The following is a 23,921-nucleotide window of genomic DNA, read 5'->3' as shown; positions in this document are numbered from 1 at the left end:
GATCACGTGGTAAAGAGTCTCCGTCGGCGTCGGAGACTCTTTACCGAGATCGTAGTTGCAGGGTGTCAGACTGACACCCCACAACAACAATCACCGCGAAGCGCGCCCCCGGGGGCGCGCAGCGGCTCAAAATCCTGATCACATCATATGACGTCCGGTCAGGATTTTGAAACCACTATGCTGCCGTGCTATAGGGCGGGGGGGCAAGTGGTTAATGTGCTAATATGGATCTCTTACTAGCACATTATTAATTACTTACCTTAGAATTGAAGCCCTCAAAGCTCGTCTGGTCCCCACTGAGGGAGCTGACATGTTCCCTCTACGTTTCTTACAGGTTCACATGTGTGCGGGAGTCCTCCCTTCTGGCAAGGAGCCCCGAATTTCCGGCATGATCCGCCAGGCCTTTAGAGCACATGCGCTGCTGATGTCAGCTGCTGCATTACAGGCTTATCTGTAAGTAAAAATGACCAAGCAGAGTATACAAGCGCTTTTAAGGTTTCTTGGCTGTCACTTGGTAACACGAAGTTTCAGCTGTCTCCATACATTTTCTATAGGTTTAATGTCTGGAGAATGGCTAAGCAACTCCATGACCTTCTTGAGCCACTTCTTTGTTGCCTTAGCGATATGTTTTGGATCATTGTCCTGCTGGAAGACCCATCTCCAGTCTTCTGTCTGAGGGAAGAAGGTTCTCATCCAAGATTTTACAATACAAGGCCTCGTCTATTGGCCCCTCAATGCAGCAAATTCGCATTGTACCTTTAGCAGAGAAACAGCCCTAAATCATAATGTTTCCACCTCTGTGCTGGACTTCCTCCAAACACAGCAAATCGAGTTAATGCTAAAGAGCTCAATTTTGGTCTTAACTGACCACAGAACTTTCTCCCAATCCTTCCCTGTATCATTTAGATATTCATTGGTAAACTTCAGATGGGCCTGTACATGTGTCTTCTTGAGGGGGACCTTGTGGGCATTGCAGGATTTCAATCCATGGCGGCATATTGTGTTACCAATGGTTTGTTTGGTGACTGTGGTCTCAACTGCCTTAAAATCACTCACAAGCTCTTCTCGTGTAGTTCGGGTTGATCCCTCACTTTTCTCATGATCATCCTTCCTTCCCCAGGGCAGGACCTAGGGTGGTGGGGGCCCCTGGGCATGAGTCACTTTTGGGCCCTACCTTCTATACATTACCGTATTTATCGGCATATAGCACGCACCCCAAGTTTAGGAGGGTATTTTAAGGAAAAAAACGTATTTAAATGCCCATCAATGCAGCCTCATCAGTGTCCATCTGCAGCCTTGCCCATCCATCTGCAGCCTTGTCCAGTGTCATTGTAGCCTTGTCATTTGCGGCCTTGCCCCCGTGTCATTTGCAGCCTTGTCATTGCAGTCTTGAAGTTTAAAAATGTCACCACCGGATACAGAGTCCTGTGCATCTTGGTGGCTCTCGGGTCCTCTTGCAGTCCGGAGCTGAGCCGAGAGTACCCGAGTGTACTCAGCTCAGCTCACAGTCATGCCCAGTCACTGTGTTATGTCCATCATAGGGCGGGACTGTGAGGAGACGAGCACACTCCGCTATGCATCTCGGCGGGGCCCGCAGCCCCCTATTGGGCGGGGCACATGGGCTTGAGCCCAGTCAAGCCCAATGGCAAGTCCGGCCCTGTCCTTACCCCATGAGGCAAAATCTTCCATGGACTGAGGGCAATTGCTGATTATTTTGTATTTCTTCTATTTGCAACTCCAACCGTTGTCTCCTTTTCACCAAGCTTCTTGCTGATGGTCTTGTAGCCTATTCCTGCCTTGTGCAGGTCTACAATCTTGTCCATGATGTCCTAGCCAGTCTGTGAGAGCCAGAATTATTGTTGCTTGGTAGGGGATAAAATACTTATTTCACTCACTGAACCAACTCAATTTATAACATTTATATCATGCGTTTTTTTCTAGATTTTTGGTTTATAGTCTGTCTCTATCATTTAAAATGCACCTATGATAAAAAAAATCTAGACCCTTGCTTTCTTTGTAAGTGTGAAAACTTATAAAATCTGCAGGGGATCAAATAATTATTTTCTCCATTGTATCCATGATTGCTGCATTATTTTGTGTCATATATGCCTGCAGTTTGGACACAAGTCTGAACCTGCCTGAGCTATCCCCAGGCAGCAAGGGAACCGTCACTGGGGAGAGCCAATCATAAGTGGCTGAGGCATTCATACAGTATATGTGCAGCCGATGATTGGCTATCCATAGTAACAGTTTCCTTTCAGGATAGCTCAGGGGGGGTTGGACTCATGTCTGAACCTGCTTGCTTCAAACTAAACAATGTGTTAAAGGAGCAGAATTGTGTCGCATTGATATTTGCCTATACACTTCACATACAGAAAACAGCCCGGTGGATTTTGTGTGTACTCTGTAGTCGAATGTTTCAGAGTTATTCATCCATTTATGCTTTCATTGTCTAGCGCCTCTCACATAAGGAAAGTAGTTTGCTCATTATTACAGGCTACGTTATAGATTTACAGTGGAAATTCTCGGGGAATGTAATTGTGCTGATGATTTCTTCATCTCTGCAGGGAGCAGGAGGAAAGTCAGATGAAACATTTATTTTGCCTTTCATCCTCTCTACGGTGATCTTCACTGGCGTGGAAATAGGGGACTGTATATATGTGGTTTAAGAAGAGCTGAATTTAAAATGCACCTGTAATTGTGGTGTAAGTGATACAGTTAGAAGGTTTAGAGAATCTTTCTGCATTTATAAAAGACCATGATAGGCCCACTTTATAAGTTTTACGCCATTCTCTCTCCAGATCTAGATCATACCAGTACAGCTGTCCCATTGTATAACCTCCAAGCACTGCCATTTAACGTTGTTTACTGTATATGGTCTCAAGCAGGCCCACAGCATTGTACATTTCAAATTTTTTCATTGTTTTAAGTAGGTATTCGTGTAGTTACAGCGGGTAAAATAAGTATTGAACACATCACTATTTTTCTGTGTAAATATATTCCTAAAGTTGCTATTGACATGAAATGTTCATCACATGTCGGTAACACATGCAATCCATACATACAAAGAAACCAAGACAAATAATTTCAGAAATTATGTGTAATAAAATGGGATGACACAGGGAAAAAGTATTGAACACGTGAAGAAAGGGTGGTGCAAAAATGTATGGAAAGCCAAGACACCAGCTAAAATATATTAGTAATTAGAAAGCAACCCTGCCCCTTGTCTGTGCAAATTAATATCAGCTGGTTCAGTCTCAACTGGTGGCTTATTGAAAGGTGTCTCAATACCAAGGTGTCACACAAGAAACATCTCATGATGGGTAAAAGCAAAGAGCTCTCTCAAGAGCTTTGCAACCGAAAGTGGAAAGAACATAAATTCACCATAAACTGGCCACGACCAGGTGCTCCTCGCAAGTATTTCTGACAGAGGAGTGAAAATAATTATCAAAATAGTTGTCCAAGAACCAAGGACCACTTGTGGAGAGCTTCAGAAAGACCTGGAATTAGCAGGTATAATTGATTCAAAGAAAACAATAAGTAATGCATTTAACTGCCATGGCCTGTATGCATGCTCACCATGCAAGAGTCCATTGCTGAAGAAAAAGCATGCTGAAGCTTGTTTAAGTTTGCTACACAACATTTAGACATGCCTGTGAAATACTGGGAGAATATAGTCTGGTCAGATGAGACCAAAATTTAACTCTTTGGATGCCATAATATACACCATGTTTGGAGGTCAAATGGCACTGCACATCACCCCATAAGCACCCCAATACCAACAGTGAAGTTTGGAGGTGGGATCATCATAATGTGGGGCTGTTTTTCAGCATTCGGTACTGGCAAACTTCACATCAATGAAGAAAGGATGAATGGAAAAATGTACCATAACATTCTTGATAACTACTGCCATCTACCAGGATGATGAAGACTAAACGAGGATGAGCATTTCAGCAAGAAAATTATCCCAAACACAAAGCCAGGGAAACTTTCAATTGGTTTCAAAGAAAGAAAATAAAGCTGTTAGAATGGCCCATCCAATCACCTGACTTGAATCCAATAGAAAGTCAGAAAGAACCAAAGATCAGAGTTCATAGAAGAGGCCCACCGAACCATCAAGATTTGAAGACTGTGTGGAAGAATGGGCCAAATTCACACCTGAGCAATGCATGCGACTAGTTCCTCCATACAGGAGGTGTCTTGAAGCCATCATTACCAAGAAAGGATTTTGTACAAATTATTAAATTAATTTCAATTAGCGTGCTCAATAATTTTTTCCTGTGTCATTCCATTTATTACACATAACTTAGTTTCTGAACTTATTAATTTTGGTTTCTTTGTATGTATGGATTACATGGGTTGTTACCGACATGTGGTAAAAAAATTTATGTCAATAGCACCTTTAGTGAAAGAATATATACATATACTCGCGCTAGAAGTGAAAACAATGTGAACAGAATAATGAACAACAAATTATATAAATTGCAGCTGCTGTATATTAGGTGTTATTCACTTCACAAATTGAAAAAAAAAATGTATGTATATGAGAGCGCTCGCAATAGTGAAAAACCATAATCTAATCAAATAACAACTAATAAATGGGATAATGTCCCTATATTAGTGAACAATGTGCTCCAATCCATGAAAGTGAAAAAGTGCTCCAAAATTCTAGGTGCGCCACACCCCCTCCTGTGTCCCCACTAACCAGATGGAATGAACCCCTAGCTTTTCAGTCTATGGGTCGTTCAGGGTTAGAATGTTGGCCAGGGAAGGCAGATTCACATCAATTTGCAAATAAGATCTGCACATAACGGTCCTCACACAGAGCCGGAACGAGATAGCACCTCTCACCTCCTCCCAGAGATGCCCCTCAGCTCCAGCCACTCTATTCCTGGAGCTAAGAGAATGGACAAGATGACACCAACAGCTCATAGCCATTTTCAGCCCTGGAGAAGGCTCTTTGCTCTGTCCTCCAGTGCTCACTGGAGGGCTGAGCCAGGTGCCAGTCATGCTATCTGGGTGGATCCTGACCATATGCTCGAGATCTTTCCTAAGCTTGAACAAGCTGAATTACGTCAGCCATTAGCCTGCTGTTGGCTGAAAATGTTTTACAGGAGGAGTGCAGAACGAACTGCACTCCTGTGATCTGTAGGAGAAGTAGGGCTAAAAAAGCTTTCACCATGCTTCTTCTTTAAAGTACATTACGGTGCATTATTACTGTTAGGACTGTTGGTTAAAAAAAATATATTAGAAGGGAAACACAAGGGGTTACTCTTTTATATCACAAGACCAGTGGGTCTGAACCCAAAGATAACCATGACATAACACCAGTGTTCTCCCACCCTCTATGCGAGAGGTGTTTATTGTTCTTCTCTTGAAGCCTCATAAAGACCCCTTAAATACGAGTCTTATAGACCAGTTTCCCTCATTAATGTGGATGGAAAGATTTTAGTGAAAGTATTAGCAAATCATCAGAGCATGGCAGTTATGAAATTGGTAAAGGGTGATCCGCGTGCTTATTTCACCTGGTCGTTACACTAGGATGGATATTCGTAGATCACTTCAAAAATTTGCAGTATCCCCACGACTGCCCCCTACTCAAGTTATTGTTTATTTAAATACATGAAAAGAATAGCGTTGAGTGGCCTATTTCAAGTGCACTTTATGGTTTTGTCCCCCCCCCCCCCGTATGATTGTTTGGATACACCTGCTGACCCAGTGGCATGAATTAGAGTGAATTCCCATATTACTGATGTCTTCCTGATACATGGAGGCACTCAACAGGATTGCCATCCACACCCCCCTTTTATTTGCCCTGGCAATAGAAACCCTAGACATTCATATCCATATTTCTCCTACCAAAAGAGGACTTCCTATTGGTACAATAGAGGAGCGTGTTTCTCTTTATGCAGATGACACCCTGGTTTACCTAGCTGATCCCAAACGACTCCTTGAGTGCTCTATTGCAAGAAAACACTACATTTGTTGATTACTCTGGTTTTCAGGTGAATTGGGACAAACTCAGATAGCAAGGATAACTTGCCACACATTTCTGGCAGTGTTGAATTGTAAGTCTTGTTAACTTGCTGCACATTTTCACTGCCAAGTTGTACACTTGTAGAGCACTTGAAGCACAAGTTTAGTTGACACTTTTCCAATTTGTAGCAAATTAGTAAGACTGTATCTAGCAAGAGCAAAATTGCCATGTTGAGTTTACAGCAAGAGCTCTGCTAGTCACAGTGACCCCTGTGGTGGGATGACTATTGCACAACATAACCGAACCAGTACTTGCAGAAGACTTGCAGAATGTCTGCAAAGAAAATTTATCTGGAGTCACGCAATGCGGACTTTCTACAATTGTGCAACAAACTTGTGAAGACCGGCAAGTCTAGCAATAGCTTAGCAAGTTATTTTCAAACTTGCAGCTCAATTGCTTGCTATTTGGGAATCTAATTTACTTCCCTTGTATCAAGCCATACCTATGATTCACCTGGAGTCCAGATTGCAAGTTGTAACTTAATTTAGATACTTAGGTGTCAAGGTTCAAATACCTCTATCTTTATACATTACGAAAGTGTGTCCTTTGCTATGCCAGTTGCAGCTTCAAACTAGGCAGTGGATGAATCTACCTTTAGACCTAATGGGCAGGGTTAATATCCTTAAAATGATTTACCTTCCTAAACTGCTGTACGGCCTGGCTAATTCCCTGTGCAAAATACCCAAATCTTTTAACAAATTTGCACCATTTGTACAGCATTTCTATGGCAACACCACCCTCCCAGAATGGTACTTGAGAGTCTGAGGCTGTTGACCCATTTAATGGGACTCGCCTTACCAAAATTTTATTTGTACTACTTCTGTGCACATTCATAATTGGCTATTTCCCAGCTCAGCCAAAGCCTGTACTACCACTGAAGCTGCAATTGCTTCCTCATTGGAGACCCTCCACAATTTTTTTTTTTTACAAATGTGTGCCTACTCGTCTAAGTACAATGAAGTTAAATACTTCTCTTTTCCTTTTCATTATAATTGTGTCCTGGACCTTTGTGGCATCCTGGTCGACTCTCCCAATAACCCTTTGTGGTTTAATCCTTCTCTTAATGAGCTGTATTCTCTGCTGACCCCAGAGGAAGTCCTCCCAAGGAGTTAAATACCTATGCCATTTTTTTTTTTACTGTGCAAGGCTTTAAATCCTTACAGCAGTTACAGGCAGACTTTAAATCTTACTTTCAATTATTTATTTTACTATTATTAACTCTGCCATGCAGTACGTGCACAATGTGGGTTCCTGGATAACCCCTCTCAAGTGTCACCCTTAGAAAAAACGTTAAGACAGCCAAATCCCACCAAACCGCTGTCTCTTGTAACTGACTCTAATCCTAGATTCAGTGCTATGCAGGTGAAGTGGGCCTCATTGCATATACCATTCACAGATGTAGGATTAAATTTAGTGACACCTATAAAAACTCTGTTGTTATTTCTTCTAAAGATAGAATTATACAGCTTAACATTTTTCATCATTGCCACCTTACTCCTGTTAAGACTACAAAAAATGGGTTTGAGCCACTCAGCAGAATGCTTCAAAGGTTATGGCCAGGTTGCTAACTTTCTTCACTGTTTCTGGTCCTGCTTGATAGTCCAGGGATTTTGGGAGGAAACCGGTTCCTTTATCTCCTCTATATTGGGCTTGCTGAATATTTTACATCTCAAAAACTGTCTTGAGGGAATTTTTGGGGACCTCCATATGCCAAAAAATTGCTAAGTATACCAAACTTTTATGCTAAAATAAATACTTCTACTGTCCTGGAAAGGGTCAGTCCTACCTACATTGACTCACTGGCTAGAACCCGTTAATGACTCCCTCCCCCTGTACAAACTTATGCTGCGTACACACGGCAGGTTTTTCATATGCGAAATGTTGGATGTGAACTTATTGTCGGAAAGTCTGTGTGTATGCTCCATTGAACATTTGCAGTCGGACTTTCCGCCAACAAATGTTTTCTAGCAGGTTCTCAAATTTTCCGTCAACAAAACTTTTTTGTCGGAAAGTCCAATCGTGTGTACACAAGTCCATCACACAAAAGTCCACGCACGCACAGAAGCAGAAGCGACTGGTCTTGTAAACTAGCGCTCGTAATGGAGAATTAACATTCGTGACGTGGAAAATTATGAAATCTCCAAATGCAGCGCACATTCTCTTCTTCTTTAATGGAATAATAATGAAGCTGCTTTGCTGGTGATACTGATGGAGTTATTGCAAAGACATTTTCAAAGGCTTTTATTTTTCCAAGTGATATCAAGAATAATAATAATAGCGCAAAAAGAAAAGCACAAATCAACACTCAAACTTCTACTAACATGAAATTAGCAGGAGCAAAGGGGTGGCGATAAAGATCTGAAAAACAACGTAGTATGTCTATTGCATCACTATGTTTGTAATTGTTGGCCAACATCATTTGTGTGACCGTGTGTATGCAAGACAAGTTTCCAACAACCTTCGAGCAAAAATCCACCACTTTGTTTGCGGAAAGTCCAATCGTGGACATTACTTTTGAACTACGGAAAAAAATAAAAGGATTAAATATGGGGTAGATGGATTTGTAATCCTCCTACTTTAACCTCTCTAGATTCACAACATTAATGTTAAATTTATATGGTTATAGCTACTGTAAAACTTGTCATAGACTATGTAATATTTGTTCATTATGTGTCCTATGTGAGACATTATGATTGTTTTTGTTTTTCACTTTTTGCGTTCTGTACATTGGGTTTTTTTGTAGAAATTTTTTTTCCTTGGAAAACTCCAGAAATATATCTTAAAAAAAAAAAAAAAAAAAGAAAAGATAACCGCCAGAACCAAAGAACCAAAAGGCATTAACCCTTACCCTCCCGTTTTGGGGCAGCACCTAACTGGCACAATTTTAACCCGTTTACACGTACAAATATCTCCTGAAACTTTTTATAATCACAGCAGCCCAATCATAGTTACATAGTAGGTGAGGTTGAAAAAAAAGACACAAGTCCATCAAGTCAAAACATCTACAGCAGCATTAGAAGTGTCATTTTTTTTTATTTTTTTTTAAGTAATACAACCAGTCATGTAGATCTCGACTAATTAGCATTACTATTTCACTATATCCGAAAGAAATAGCCGTTTTCCATGAATACTGAGCACTACTGTTCCTGACACAACACAATTCATTACATAGCAAAATGAAAATAAAATATTTATTTTGGAGAGGTACCAGTTCCATTCATTATTAGTTATTTAGCATAATTGTTTTAGGCGGGCTGCATAAAGACGGCGTGTAATTATTTTGCAGAAGTGAACTAGTTCAAATGGTTTTTACACCTAGGAAGGAAAACCTAGTTTAATTATCGTTCTGTTTTTGTGTAGGTTGATTTTTGTGTAGTATATATTCATTATAACTCTGACTTAAGAAATGATTGTTAGAGGATCAAAAACATAGTACTATTTTTAAGAGTGATGTGAAAATGAATGCTGGAAGAAATATTCTGCTAATAAAAGAACTGGATAATGAAGACCCCTGTACGAAGTCCTGCACATTTGTTTTGGGTTAGCTACTGCAAAAAAGAGTCAGGAAAACAGCCAGGCGAGTTCTATTTTCAGAAGGAAATCATTAATAGTAGCTTCTGTATTTCATTTAGCACAAGTTTCCTAACGTCTAAGTTTAGTCAAAATATTTTTAAGAAAATCAGCACAAAGGACTGTACTTTTACAGCCAATGCAAAGTGTCCCTTGTGCTGCTGGCCGCGATTTTAGTTGAAATCCAAAGTTTCCCCACCCCCACAGTTGTAATCTTCCAGTACTATGGGGGTGAATACACATTATGCCTGCCCTTTCCATCCTCCTCCTCCATTCATAGTCACCGTTATATAGCTGCTATCAATAAAAAGCAATTTATGAATGGAGGACGGAAAGATGAATGAAAGGCCCACTTCTTCTATTCATAGATAATTTTTATTTCACAGAAGCTATAGTACAGCTAAAGAGGGGAAGGAAGAGGACATATTAGCAGCAATTGCAGGTCATTGGCCATTGCTCTGTGCTTGAGAGGAGGAAGAAGAGAAAGGCTTCATCAGCCATGCCACTATCTTCTGCATGTGCCACGAATATAAAGCATGGCCTTCAGATAGAAAATGCAGAAAGCCCTGCTTCTAGGTGGTGCTGCTCAGTATAGGCTTGCCTGATATGTTTATATTTGCAGCACATCCGAACCATCTATGTTCGAGCAATCTACATAGGATTGGTAAAGCAACATACAAATTAGGCGATAGTGAAATATGAATAGGACAAGGCCATCAACTTCACACTGTGCAAATACCATTAAATATAGGATCTTTCGTTTACTTACAAAGTTACAACTGTTCACAACAGATCATAGCTAGGAAAATTTGAATTTAAAGCAGAAGTTCACCTAAAACCTAACTCTAATGCCACGTACACACGATCGGACTATCCGGCAGGCCAGAGTCCTCCGGACAATCCGCCCATGTGTGGCCTCCGGCTGACTTTTTCTTTCCAAAAGTCCGGCAGACTTAGAAAGAAGTTTTAACTCAAAATCGTCCACCGCACTCGGCAGTCCGGCAGACAATCCGCCCGTCTGTGTGCTAGTCCACCAGACTTTTGAAATGAACGGACTTGCCCACACAGAGAAAAGTCTGTTCATTTTGAACATGGCTCCAGGTAGACGGGACTACGAAGGAAGTCAATGTTGCTGCCTCCACTGGCGAGATTGACACCTCGCTGGCCCTGTCACCTGGTATGGATTTAAAGGGGAACCCCTACGCCTAAAAAACAGCGTGGGGGTCCCCACAAAGTCCATAGCAGACCCTTATCTGAGCATGCAGCCCGGCCGGTCAGGAAAGGGGGTGGGGATGAACGAGCGCCCCTCCTGAGCCACCAGGCTGCGTGCCCTCAACATGGGGGGTGCTTTGGGGAAGGGGGGCCCTGCGGCCCCCCACCCCAAAGCACCTTGTCCCCATGTTAATGAGGACCATGGCCTCTTCCCGACAACCCTGGCTGCTGGTTGTCGGGGTCTGCAGGCGGGGTGCTTATTGGAATCCGGGATCCCCCTTTAATAAGGAGGCCCCCCACCCTATGTGAATGAGTATGGGGTACATTGTACCCCTACCCATTCACCTGGGGAAAAAGTGTAAATAAAAAAACACAACACAAGTCTCCTTCTTCCTTCTTCCTTCTTTGCGGCCAGAGAGAGCGTTGTGTCAACATCGCAAGGGAGAAGAAGAAGGCGGCAACAGAAGACCGGGCCAACACTAGTAAAAGAGCTATAAGAAGAAAGTGGAGGCCCGGCAGAAGAACCGAAGAGCGGAACAAGACCCCAAAGTCGGAAGACGACTCCCCTGGCGGTGACGACGAAGAAGAAAGCCGGGCTCCTCCGCTAGTAAAATAGCTAGCAGAAGATAGCAGAGGAGTCCGGAGAGAAGACCCCCCAAGATGGAAGACCACCAGAGCTGTCTAATAAATTATTTAAAAACTTGTGTTGTGTTTTTTTTATTTACACTTTTTTCACCAGGTGAATATGTAGGGGTACAATGTACCCCATACTCATTCACATAGGGTGGGGAGCCGGTATCTGGAGGCCCCCTTATTAAAGGGGGCTCCCAGATTCCAATAAGCCCCCCGCCCGCAGACCCCAACAACCAATGGCCAGGGTTGTCGGGAAGAGGCCCATGTCCTCATCAAACATGGGGACAAGGTGCTTTGGGGTGGGGGGGCCGCAGGACCCATGTGTAGGACCCATACACATGGGAGGAATATGTATATAAAACTTCACCTGACTGGATCTACCAATAATTTTAACCGTTGATTTTCACTAAAGGTAAGCACCCATATGCCCAGACTCAATTGCTCAGGGCTAAATATCCAACTTAGCCTTAAAAATTTGAATTGTTACCCATGATGTACCTTTCTAGCTCCTAAGGTGAAACTAAACTCAAACAATAACTTCTTATTTTATCCCTCCCCCTTCCTCTTATACAAATACTAGTAATTTTTATTCCATTTTTATCAAGTTGCTTCATTCTGTGCTTCAAAGCAGCACTTCTGCAGTGGGTTACTAAGTGGCACGTATGCACACAAATGCCTTAGGCGCTATATATTGCCCATCCACCGGAAGCTGACGACATTTGCATGCATGGTCAGATGCACCACCGGTCTCTTCCAACTCCCAAATGCCAGGGAGGAAAGCAGCGGCACATCTGCACATACTGGTTCTGAAAAATAGCAGCACAGTGCGGTCGGGGTAATTCAAGAATGGTTTAGTTCTGCTTTATTCTTTGCCACATTATTGTATAGGTTACATGCAAGAATCTTTTTTTATCTCATACTACCATTTACAATATACTTATGCTTTCAGGAAAATTAAATGACTTGTAGCCTCAATGCACTATAAGATGTGTGCAGAATTAGACTTTAATCTGGAAACCATTAAAAAAAATTGCAAAAATGCCACGTGGGAGTTGTAATATTCAGCAGATGGTAAAACTAGCAAATGTTATTGTTTGGGCATAAAAACATTGAAAATACTGTAACTTGTCTATTGTGTGATGGCTTTCATTTACACAAGTCTGCATTTGTGTTTTGTATGGGATTGGCACCAGATACAGTATGGCTTTGGTCCTTTCAGGACTGCAGTGATTGTCCTGATGCACACACACACAAAATACATGCAGTATATTTTGATTTTCCATCCTAAGACGTTGTGTTCTTCATATATTGCCTTAATGAAAGAGATATCTAATAAAAAACGAAAATTCTTAACTCATCTGGATAAAGGTGCCTTTGGTGCCAAAATGTCAACTTTCATCATTCAGGTAACAAACATCCGCAACATATGTCTTTAGCATAGTGCTTTTAAATTGTTACATATCAGCCATTACTACATAGCATAAAAATAAATATATATACTTTCAGTGTCTATGTCTGTCATTTAAAAGCCTGAGGCAACTGAAACTATACATAAATGTAAATGGCACTGACCCAAGATTCAGACAAGACAGCTTGACAGATAAAAAGAAGATAAGCAGAACAAAGAGCAATGGCAAGGCGTACAGCACACATAAAGCAACCAGTAAGAACTTATCCTTTAAGTCATATGACTACAGTAATCTAAAATTGCAATTAGTTGCCATAGGATACTATACATTGCATGTCACAGGAAACTTGAACTGAAAAATAAACTGTAGGCAGCTACTGGGAATATATTCTTTTGAACATACTAGTTCAATGGCTATCATCCTTTGTCAAGCTTGCTTCTTATACACAACCTCAAAATTGCAACACGGACCATCCAAAGACCTCCTGACCAGTTTTTTTTTTCTTTTTTTTGTCCCAATCATTGACTTTACACTTGACAATAAACCACAAGTTTAGGACTTGTGGGTGGGGAAACCTCCTCTTTCACTGAACTTACACACATAAAATTCTATGAAAATTGTTATTGAAATTGATGATCTGGCAATAGGGTCTCTACTTTATGGCAACTGAAGAGCGTAAAAGCTGGTGTAGCTGTGCAAGGTAGCCAATCAGCTTCTAACTTTAGGTTGTTCAATTAAAGCAAAATACAACTAAAGGTCATTTGGCTGTACTTCTGTGGATCACACAAGTGCAGTTCGTTCTCCACTCCTGTGACTCGTTTTCAGCAGACAGTGGGCTGAAGTCCGCTGTCTGTTGAGGTCACCGGTCCAGGCTTGTAAAAGTTAGCAACCATATGGTCAGAATCCGCCCACATACCTGGACCGCCACTCAGCTCAGCCTCTCAGCAAGCCGCTGAGAGCCTGAGCCGGCTGTTCCCACCCCCACCCACTCCACAGCCCAGCACGCCAGTGAGCACGGGGGAGGGGGGTGGCAGAGCAGACAGTCACCAGCTCTCTGCTCACGGAGCTGTGAGAACCGAGCGATCGTCTGTATTTGATCGCTCGGTTCTCAGTGTTAGAGCCGGCTGGGGACAGATGCAGTAGTGATGCATCCAGCTAGGCAAGTATGATTCTACAAAAAAAAATGCATTCCCAGTACTTCTCGTTTACGCTTTAACAAAAAAAAAAAAAAAACACTGGAAGCTGTTTGCTTTCTCTGCAGAGCTGCAACCAGATTTTGCACTCTTCAGTTTTAGTAAATCAACCCCATTACTTATAGAGGCAAGTTATATTCCTGTACCATAATTCATGGTGGAAAGGAATACACTGCAACACATGGCCGAGTGACTGCCCTGTAATGCCATAGCAGATATTTCTCTCTTTTGACCAAAGTGGCAGCTAACACAGAGCAGCAGACTGCACAGCAAAAACATGTAAAAATGTCAGAAATTCCTGAGCCTATTTAAATACATGGTTTGGAATGTCGTGGCTCCTTCACGTAATGTAATTTGGTGTTCTTTCTAGATCTTACTGGTCCTTTTAAAAAAAAAAAAAATAGAACCACTGCTTCAATAAGTTGCAGTCAGAATCAATTATACCTTCAACAGATTTGAAAAGTAAAATAAATAAATAATAATAATATGCCAAGTAAATCCTGGAGAATATATGTTGTAATGAATACATACATATATTTGAATTCTTCTTATTTCCTTCTCGGTGACAGGTTAAGATATGCTGTCATCCGGAGCACAGAGCTGAAAAGAACATTATGGATTCGCCAGCTATGCCTCCGGTAACCTTCTAAGTCAGAAGCAGAAGACACAAGGAGCAATAACCGCTGAATTTATGACACATAAAATGGGCCCCGATCTCGCCTTTATTGCCGTACCTTGAGAGTAGGTTATCTCTATCATAATCCGCTGATTTGAAACCGTAAGTCATAACATTTTTGCAGGATATAGATTGCTAATTTTACTAAGAAAATACATCTTATTCCTGAAGTCCATCGTTTTTCATTAAACTGCTGTTTCAGAGTTCTCTGCAGAGAATTTAAATCAGGCCTCATCCCGTTGTGCAATAAACCTAAGCGCTTCTGATTTTATAGCCTCACGATCTGAATATGTTCAGTATGAACCCCTAACCATGCTTTAAGAACATTGCTGTGTGCTTTCCCTATTCTTAATCTCCAGCAGCTGCTTCAGTGAATTCTCTCCAATATAAAAAGGATAACCTTCCCTTTTTCATACTGTCTGCCTGTATAAGGAATAAGCTGTGCATCCTTTATTTTCTCAACTAAACCTAAAGAGAATCTGTCGACAAGGAAAAAATACTTAGTCACTCAGCATTTTGCTAATTAGATAAAGAAAGTTGGTTCTGTGGTGTCCGTCGGTGTCTGAATTCATTATGACAAAGTAGACAGCAAATTACATTCTCCTGATCTGGCCCTTATATGCTAAAAATATAATATATAGGAGCTGCATGTAGACAAGGACAACCTCTCCTGTCTTTGGTCAGCTTAAAGGATAACTTCCCCTTATAAAATAATAAATGCACATTTTTTTGCAGGTAAATAAAACGTGCATTTTTTTATTTTAAGAGCCTGTAAAGCATTGCACCCACGACCATTAGATCGTGGGTGCGATCTCAGGATCCTGAAGACTGTGTAGCTGTTTGCCTGTATCTCATATGGGCAGGCAGTTACTAAATGACAGGGGGTGTCAATGAACTACCTAGCACGCTCATCGGTGCCCTGGTAGTTCATTGAGAACTACAAGCCATCAGCTACAATGGCTGTCTGTACTTTTAGTTCATTCATTCATTCACAGGACTCTGTAAATGAATGAAGGGGCCATGTGGGCGGAGCCCTGCATTCTTCTCAAATTGTTACAGCAGGTTTGGGGAGAAGATTCCTGGTGTCACAATTAGGAGGAGGATCGGGAAGAGGCTACAGGAGCTGAAACATGTTTTTTTTAGGAAGACACAAAGTGGGGAAGATGCCCTGAGGAGTTCAAAAGGGAGGAGGGGAATAAGGCGAACAGCGGTCTTAACTACAATTATAAACTTCATTATATATCAAAATTGGACAGATACAGTAATGCAGACTGCGCAATACAGGTTAAAACATAGGACAACGTTGCCATAAAAAGCACACACCGGGTTACTCACAGTTAAAAATTGATGCTGAATGCCAGGTGACCGTGGCTTATTCAGAGATTCTCCTGTTGTGGGGCTGCTGACAGTGTTTTCCTCCTGGCTTTATGTAGGTCAGTGGGTGCCATGGATGTGAGCCTCTGGAGCTTTCTACAAATGTGTCTCCCAGTAGGTGGGGCTGAAGACTCACAGGTGAGTGATTGTAGTCTGTGCGCCTCGAGCACACTGTTGGGATCCTCAGTACTGGACTTTGAGTCCTAGGGGATTGTCCGCTGGAAAATCAGGATGGTGGTGGAGAGCTGGGATCCAGGGGTGATACTGTTATGTGGGAATGGTTCTTGTGGCCACTGCAGTCTCTGCTTTCATTTGGGATAAAGCGCTTGTGCCATCAATGGCAGGTGAACTGGGGTCTCAGTTGCTCAGTACTGGACTTTGAGTTCTAGAGGCTTGTCCACTGGGGAATCAGGATGATGGTGGAGAGCTGGGATCATCAAAATCCACCTGGAAGACCAATTATTTTGGCAATTAAGGGTCCCCTGGAAAGAGCAGGTAAATACCTTAATGCACTCCTCAAGGACATGTTCACTAAATTACCATCATACATACAGGACACTCAACATATATTGTCAAAAATTGAAAACCTGAGAATACCACCCAATGCCATTTTGACAAGTATAGATGTTGAATCGCTCTATACATCAATACCCCACATGTGGGGCCTAGCTGCCATTGCACACTTTTTGGACCAAAATTTCACCACAATGGGAGCCTAAAATGAATTTCTACTAGAGTTGCTACAATTTGCTCTATCACACAACTGTTTACAATTTTTGGGCACCTGCTATAAAAGGCACATCTATGGGTGCCCTGTTGGCACCGGAATATGCCTGCCTTCATTTAGGCTGGTGGGAAGAAGTGGTGGTTTATTGCTCTGATATGTACCTCAGCCATGCCCTCCTATGGCCGAGGTGCATAGATGATGTTCTGGTCCTCTTGGGAGGCACCCCAGAGTCCTTCAAAGAATTCACTGACCAACTCAATTCCAACCCCAACACTCCCAATACTGACCAATACTGCATGATAAGCAATTTTGAAGGGTGGATCTCAGATATCTATTTGTGAGCTTACATTTACAGTGTATCTGTACAGCCATATCTAGGCTAACAACACTGAGATTTCATGCCATCTCACTAGAACTGAACCCCCACACACTTATTTATATCTATTTACAGTATTGCCTGCACTTCATTATAATTCACGATTGTGGTCTGCATGTGAACCCAGGTGTGCGCTTTTTATGACAATGTTGTCCTATGTTTTAACCCAGGGGTCATCAAACTATGGCCCTCCAGTTGGTCAGTTTGCCTATCTTCAGCTGTACTTTTGATAACCAAAACAGCGGGTGTCTCCCACTATGTCATGAAGTCTGTTCGGTGGCCATTCACTGTAACAAAGCCCCGCCTCCTCCTTGAAACTGTATCAGTATTTTGTCTATAATTGGCAAGGAGGAGGCGGGGCTTTGTTACAGTGGATGGCTGAACAGACTGTATGACACAGCGAGACACACGATCTGTTTTGGTTATCAAAAGGTACAGCTACATATGGGCACAGTGAGACTGCAAATCGGCACGATGAGGCTGCAGATGTGCACAATGAGGCTGCAGATGGGCACTGATGATACAGGTGGGCATAGTGAGGCTGCAGGTGGCCACAGTAAGGCTGCAGATGGGCATTGTTTACTCAGTAGCTGCTGCATTTCCCACACTAGGCTTATACTCGAGTCAATAAGTTTTCCCAGTTTTTTGTGGTAAAATTAGGTGCCTCGACTCCTACTCGAGTATATACCGTATAATAAAGTTCATAATTATAGGTTAGACCGCGGTTCGCCTTATTCACTCTCCTCCCTTTTGAACTCCTCAGGGCATCTTCCCAACTTTGTATTTTCATAATCCCTTGTGTTCGGGAGTTGATGGGATAGGCACCACCTATATCAGTGTGTCGCCATACCTATCAGTGCTTAACAACCCATTGGCCCGGCACTCCTGATCCTAATGGTACCCAACCTTATGGGTTTTTCTTTTAGGAGCCTGTAAAGCATTGCACCCATGACCATTAGTTTCAGTTTCAATATCAGGATCCTGCAGACTATCTGTACAGCTGTCTTCCCCTCTGTCTTCCCTTCATATAGCAGGCAAGTACTAAATGACATGATGCATCAATGAACTACCTAAAACACTCATCTGAGCCCTGGTAGTTCATTAATAACTAGAAGCCATCAGCCACAAAGGCTGTCGGTACTTGTAGTTCATTCATTCACAGAACTATGTGAATGAATATAGTGGGCATTTAGAAGGAGCCCTGCATTCTTCTCTAAATTGTGACAGCAGGTTTGGGGGAGAAGATCCCCGGTGTCACAATTAGGAGGGTCGGGAAGAGGCTGTAGGAGCTGGAACATGTTACATGTTTCACCCTAAAAGCAGATGGGACATGTAAAATGTTCCCAAAGTTGAACTTATCCTTTAAAAGTTGCCTGAGAGCATATAGGATGCAATTGATTACCTCTTTTGGGTGATGTGAATTGCCTGGCTGTCATACTTTGGTACTTTGAGTTACTAGCCTGCAACAGTTTCACATTAGGAGTTGTGGCTTCACGTAGTGCATGCTTGATCTCTGACCTAATAAACTAAAGCAAGAGACAGCTAAGCAACAAGCATTTTTAGATGAGGTCAGCAATGGCAGCATGTGTATCTTACTTGGCACAAGTTGCCTTTAAAGTGGAACTAAACCCATCGATTTAACCACTTAAAACAGTTATATTTAAAGCATGCAGGGAATGTTAAGTCTCACATTTGTTTGTGCGCTCAGCTGAACTGTAAAGCATTTAAATGGCTGGTATTACAACGGAATGCTGCACCATGGCAACTGCAGATCAAACAGATTAAGATGGTAACTTCCTTGGCTCGAAAGGATAGGAGGGTTTAGTTCCACATTAAAGGTTAATTTCACCTTTAAAAAACAAATTCATTTTTTGCAGGTAAAAAAATAATTATTATTTATATTATATTATTTTAAAAATATTATTTTATTTATAATTATTTTTTATTTTTTTTAGGAGCCTGTAATGTATCGCACCTATGATCAGCAGATCATAGGTGCAATGCCAGGTTCATGCAGACTGTCTGTTTAGCTGGTTGGATACCTCCGATATGGGCAGGCAGTTAGTGAATGACAAGAAGATCAATAAAGTACCTAGAGCCCTCATCAGCTTCCTGATAGTTCATTGAGAACTACAAGCCATCAGCTACAAAGGATGACGGTACTTATAGTTCATTGATTCAGAGGGATCTGTGAATGAATGATATAGCCATGTGGGCAGAGCCCCCAATGGCCACGCTCTTTTTGAATTGTGACAGCGAGTGCAGGGAAGGGGGGAGCAGGCAGATGCCAAACATGTTACACCTTAAATATGGGTGTAACATGTACAGAAAGGCAAACTCATTACAAATCACACATGGCCCAGATATTATTTGTCTGCTTCTTTCTTCACATGTGAGAGATTTACTTTAAAGCCCAACTCCTGACAAAAATAAAAAATTTCCCATCTCTCCCTTTTGCCCCCTTCTAATCCATCATGTAAGACTAGTTTTGGTATAGTAAGATATACTCAACTAAGTCCAACGTCCAGGTCCCTCGCCAGCACCATTTCCTGGTGCGGGGAGCAGCCATCCAGATGTGAATGTTAACCCATCCTGGTCCCCTACCATTGCCCTTTTCTGGATCCTCAGAAGACTTGCCACTTGACAGCCAATAGGAAGTGTCCATATCACACAACAAAAAACCCCGCCAGAAAAAAATAAAGAATATGAGTGATAGGGTGGGACCCGAAAGTCACGTGACTGCAGGTTTGGTAAATTAAAAGGGTATTTTGTTTATTGTCTGAAGTTAGGCTTCAATTGCCTCTGGTTTTCCTGTTTTCATATTTCTTCACACCACTGTATCCTGGTCCATGCTACATAGTCAACAGCCATGGAGACACTGTCTGATAGTTCCTGAAGACCATTCACAGTTCACAGCTCACACTTCAATATGTCATTGATTTTCACTTTCCCATGTATTTAATGTACAGTTCAAAAAAATAATAATGAATCCAAGAAATGAAAAAAAAAAAAAGTGTCAGAATGCTTAGCAATACTCCTGTACCTGCCTACCTATTCCTGAACTCATCTAATCTCGGATTCATCCAAAGTGTCCTTGGTATAATTCCTACCATTACTTCCCATGTCTCACCTTACAAGACTAAAGCCCCACACACACTATTACATTTTCTGCAGATATTTGTCTTCAGATTTTCCAAAACCATATAAAAATGTTGTCAAACCTTAAGAGTTTCAATTTGTATGCAATCAGGCAGGCCCTTGCACTACATGGTTTTGGTAAATTTGAAGACAAAAATCTGCAGAAAATCTAATCATGTGTATGGGGTCTTAGTCCCTAAATGTATATTCAATAAACTGCTATAGTGGGCTGGGCTGCGATTTGGAGGTACCTAATCCCTATTATATTATGTTAAAGAAGAAGTAGGGGGAATAACAGACTTTGAAGGTATCCAAACAAAACTGTAGCACCCTGATGTTTAGGCAGGGTGGCTATTAAATGTATCTGCCAAGTCATAGTTTCCTTGGCCAATTGATAGGCGGTCAATTGATTTCACACTAATTCTGGAATCGCTGCACTTCTCTCTTTTGTCACTAGGTGGCTGGGTACCTGGTGGCATTAGATAAGACAAGGGCATTGCAAGGACAGATTAGGAATGAGTGGGGTGTCTTAGCCAATGGGCATGGATTTTCTTGGATCCCTTGGTCTGCTGGGAGAGCCAATTTATTTGGGTGAGGTCAGGTGCCCCCTGGATGGCTGTCTGGGTGGATGTGTGTTGTATTGCCCCAGGCTACTAGGCCAGAGACCTGAGGCCTATCCCGGGGACATCTGGCTGCTAGGCTGTCTGAGGGACTTTCCAGAAGCAAGAGAGCAGGGTAGGGTTGGATTGCGGCTTGCAGTCCAACCAGAATTAACGGTTCTGCCGGCCAGAGAACCTGCCATGGTCGGAGGTAGAGGGGAAGCTGTCGCCATTAAGGGACCATCCACCTAATTACAGGGACCACTGTGAGTAGCTGAAGTACCAGAGCAGTATTCTCACCAGCGGGGGACAGTGAAGAATTGGGAAACTTGAGCAGATGCCAAGCTAGGGACCCAGCCAATGGAGGTGACGCTTGCAGAGTATTATTGTGTGCCAAGCTAGGGACCAAGCAGGCCAGTGGAGTGATGCTTAAGGAGTATCTGAGTGCCAAACTAGGGACCCAGCAGGGATGCAAGGGTGACGTTTGAGGAAGATATTGAGTGGGAAAACTGGAAAAGCTCAGGAGATCCAGTGGCAATGGATCAGTAGGTCTAAGTGATAGACTAGGAGCTCAGTTGAGTGAAGATTTACAATAGGAGATTGTAGAAGTGAAGAAGCTCATTACAACCTTTGTTAGAAACTGTTTCAAGAGTGTTGCCATAGGAGACAGCAGTCCTACTCATGCAGATGTATTGTCTAGCTGGATGCCTTAACCTGCATGGCTGGCTGCCTATAGAAGTCTTGGAGTCTGCCAATTAACATTGCAACTACTTAAGGGTGTCTTGGCCCCAACTCTGCCACAGTTCTGTTCAAGAGAAAATACTCTTTGCATTCAGGAAGTATCTAGCGCCCATTAATCCACCTTGCATCGCACCCACCATACCTTGTAACCCAGTCTACACATCAGGATGTCAGCTGTCCCTAACCCTGGAGGTCATCATCAGGCCTCATCAAGAATGGTTATATCACATTTAAACATTATTAAAATATAGCCCACTGCACATTTACATATAGTGTTATGTTTGTCTAGAGCTACCCCTCAGGAAGCGCTTAAGTAGGTTTGGTTCCGTACTCTGCAAGAATCAATGAAAACACACACTTTACCATAAAACAAAGAATTGTCTTTATGGCAATATTTCTGTGGAAAAGGGTAACAAACAATAACAGTATATATAATCAAGTAATGCAACTGGAGAGCAATAACTGAGATCAAGAGCAATATAGCTCAACGCTGTATTCAGGTTGCTCATAGGGGATTCCAAACCTGAGAATAACCTCAAGAGCAGAGGCATACTTTAATGGCAAATAAATCACAATATGACGCTCTGTGTCAGATTGGCTGTCACTACTTCAATTTGGCTCTATGAGTCCAGGCAGTAAGAGAGTAGAAGAATGACCTTTCATGTCAGTCCTCTCTCCTGTCCCCTGACCCCACAGGCCCAATTATAAACACTGTACCAAAATCAACATTCAATAAATCAGTTCACAAGGTAGACTATCCCGCACACCCACTACAAATACAGAGTCCTGCACATGTGTGTGCATGTCCATATGGCACGAGTAACCTCAGTCCCTTTGAAGAAGAATGTATGCAATCAGGCAGGCCCTTGCACTACATGGTTTTGGTAAATTTGAAGACAAAAATCTGCAGAAAATCTAATCATGTGTATGGGGTCTTAGTCCCTAAATGTATATTCAATAAACTGCTATAGTGGGCTGGGCTGCGATTTGGAGGTACCTAATCCCTATTATATTATGTTAAAGAAGAAGTAGGGGGAATAACAGACTTTGAAGGTATCCAAACAAAACTGTAGCACCCTGATGTTTAGGCAGGGTGGCTATTAAATGTATCTGCCAAGTCATAGTTTCCTTGGCCAATTGATAGGCGGTCAATTGATTTCACACTAATTCTGGAATCGCTGCACTTCTCTCTTTTGTCACTAGGTGGCTGGGTACCTGGTGGCATTAGATAAGACAAGGGCATTGCAAGGACAGATTAGGAATGAGTGGGGTGTCTTAGCCAATGGGCATGGATTTTCTTGGATCCCTTGGTCTGCTGGGAGAGCCAATTTATTTGGGTGAGGTCAGGTGCCCCCTGGATGGCTGTCTGGGTGGATGTGTGTTGTATTGCCCCAGGCTACTAGGCCAGAGACCTGAGGCCTATCCCGGGGACATCTGGCTGCTAGGCTGTCTGAGGGACTTTCCAGAAGCAAGAGAGCAGGGTAGGGTTGGATTGCGGCTTGCAGTCCAACCAGAATTAACGGTTCTGCCGGCCAGAGAACCTGCCATGGTCGGAGGTAGAGGGGAAGCTGTCGCCATTAAGGGACCATCCACCTAATTACAGGGACCACTGTGAGTAGCTGAAGTACCAGAGCAGTATTCTCACCAGCGGGGGACAGTGAAGAATTGGGAAACTTGAGCAGATGCCAAGCTAGGGACCCAGCCAATGGAGGTGACGCTTGCAGAGTATTATTGTGTGCCAAGCTAGGGACCAAGCAGGCCAGTGGAGTGATGCTTAAGGAGTATCTGAGTGCCAAACTAGGGACCCAGCAGGGATGCAAGGGTGACGTTTGAGGAAGATATTGAGTGGGAAAACTGGAAAAGCTCAGGAGATCCAGTGGCAATGGATCAGTAGGTCTAAGTGATAGACTAGGAGCTCAGTTGAGTGAAGATTTACAATAGGAGATTGTAGAAGTGAAGAAGCTCATTACAACCTTTGTTAGAAACTGTTTCAAGAGTGTTGCCATAGGAGACAGCAGTCCTACTCATGCAGATGTATTGTCTAGCTGGATGCCTTAACCTGCATGGCTGGCTGCCTATAGAAGTCTTGGAGTCTGCCAATTAACATTGCAACTACTTAAGGGTGTCTTGGCCCCAACTCTGCCACAGTTCTGTTCAAGAGAAAATACTCTTTGCATTCAGGAAGTATCTAGCGCCCATTAATCCACCTTGCATCGCACCCACCATACCTTGTAAC

This window comes from Lithobates pipiens, unplaced genomic scaffold (genome assembly GCF_037356315.1).
Source record: "Lithobates pipiens isolate NorthernLeopardFrog02 unplaced genomic scaffold, aLitPip1_a1.2 Scaffold_25, whole genome shotgun sequence".
Lineage (NCBI taxonomy): Eukaryota > Metazoa > Chordata > Amphibia > Anura > Ranidae > Lithobates > Lithobates pipiens.
The sequence above is the reverse complement of the archived record's forward strand: the minus strand, read 5'-3'. Positions refer to the sequence as shown.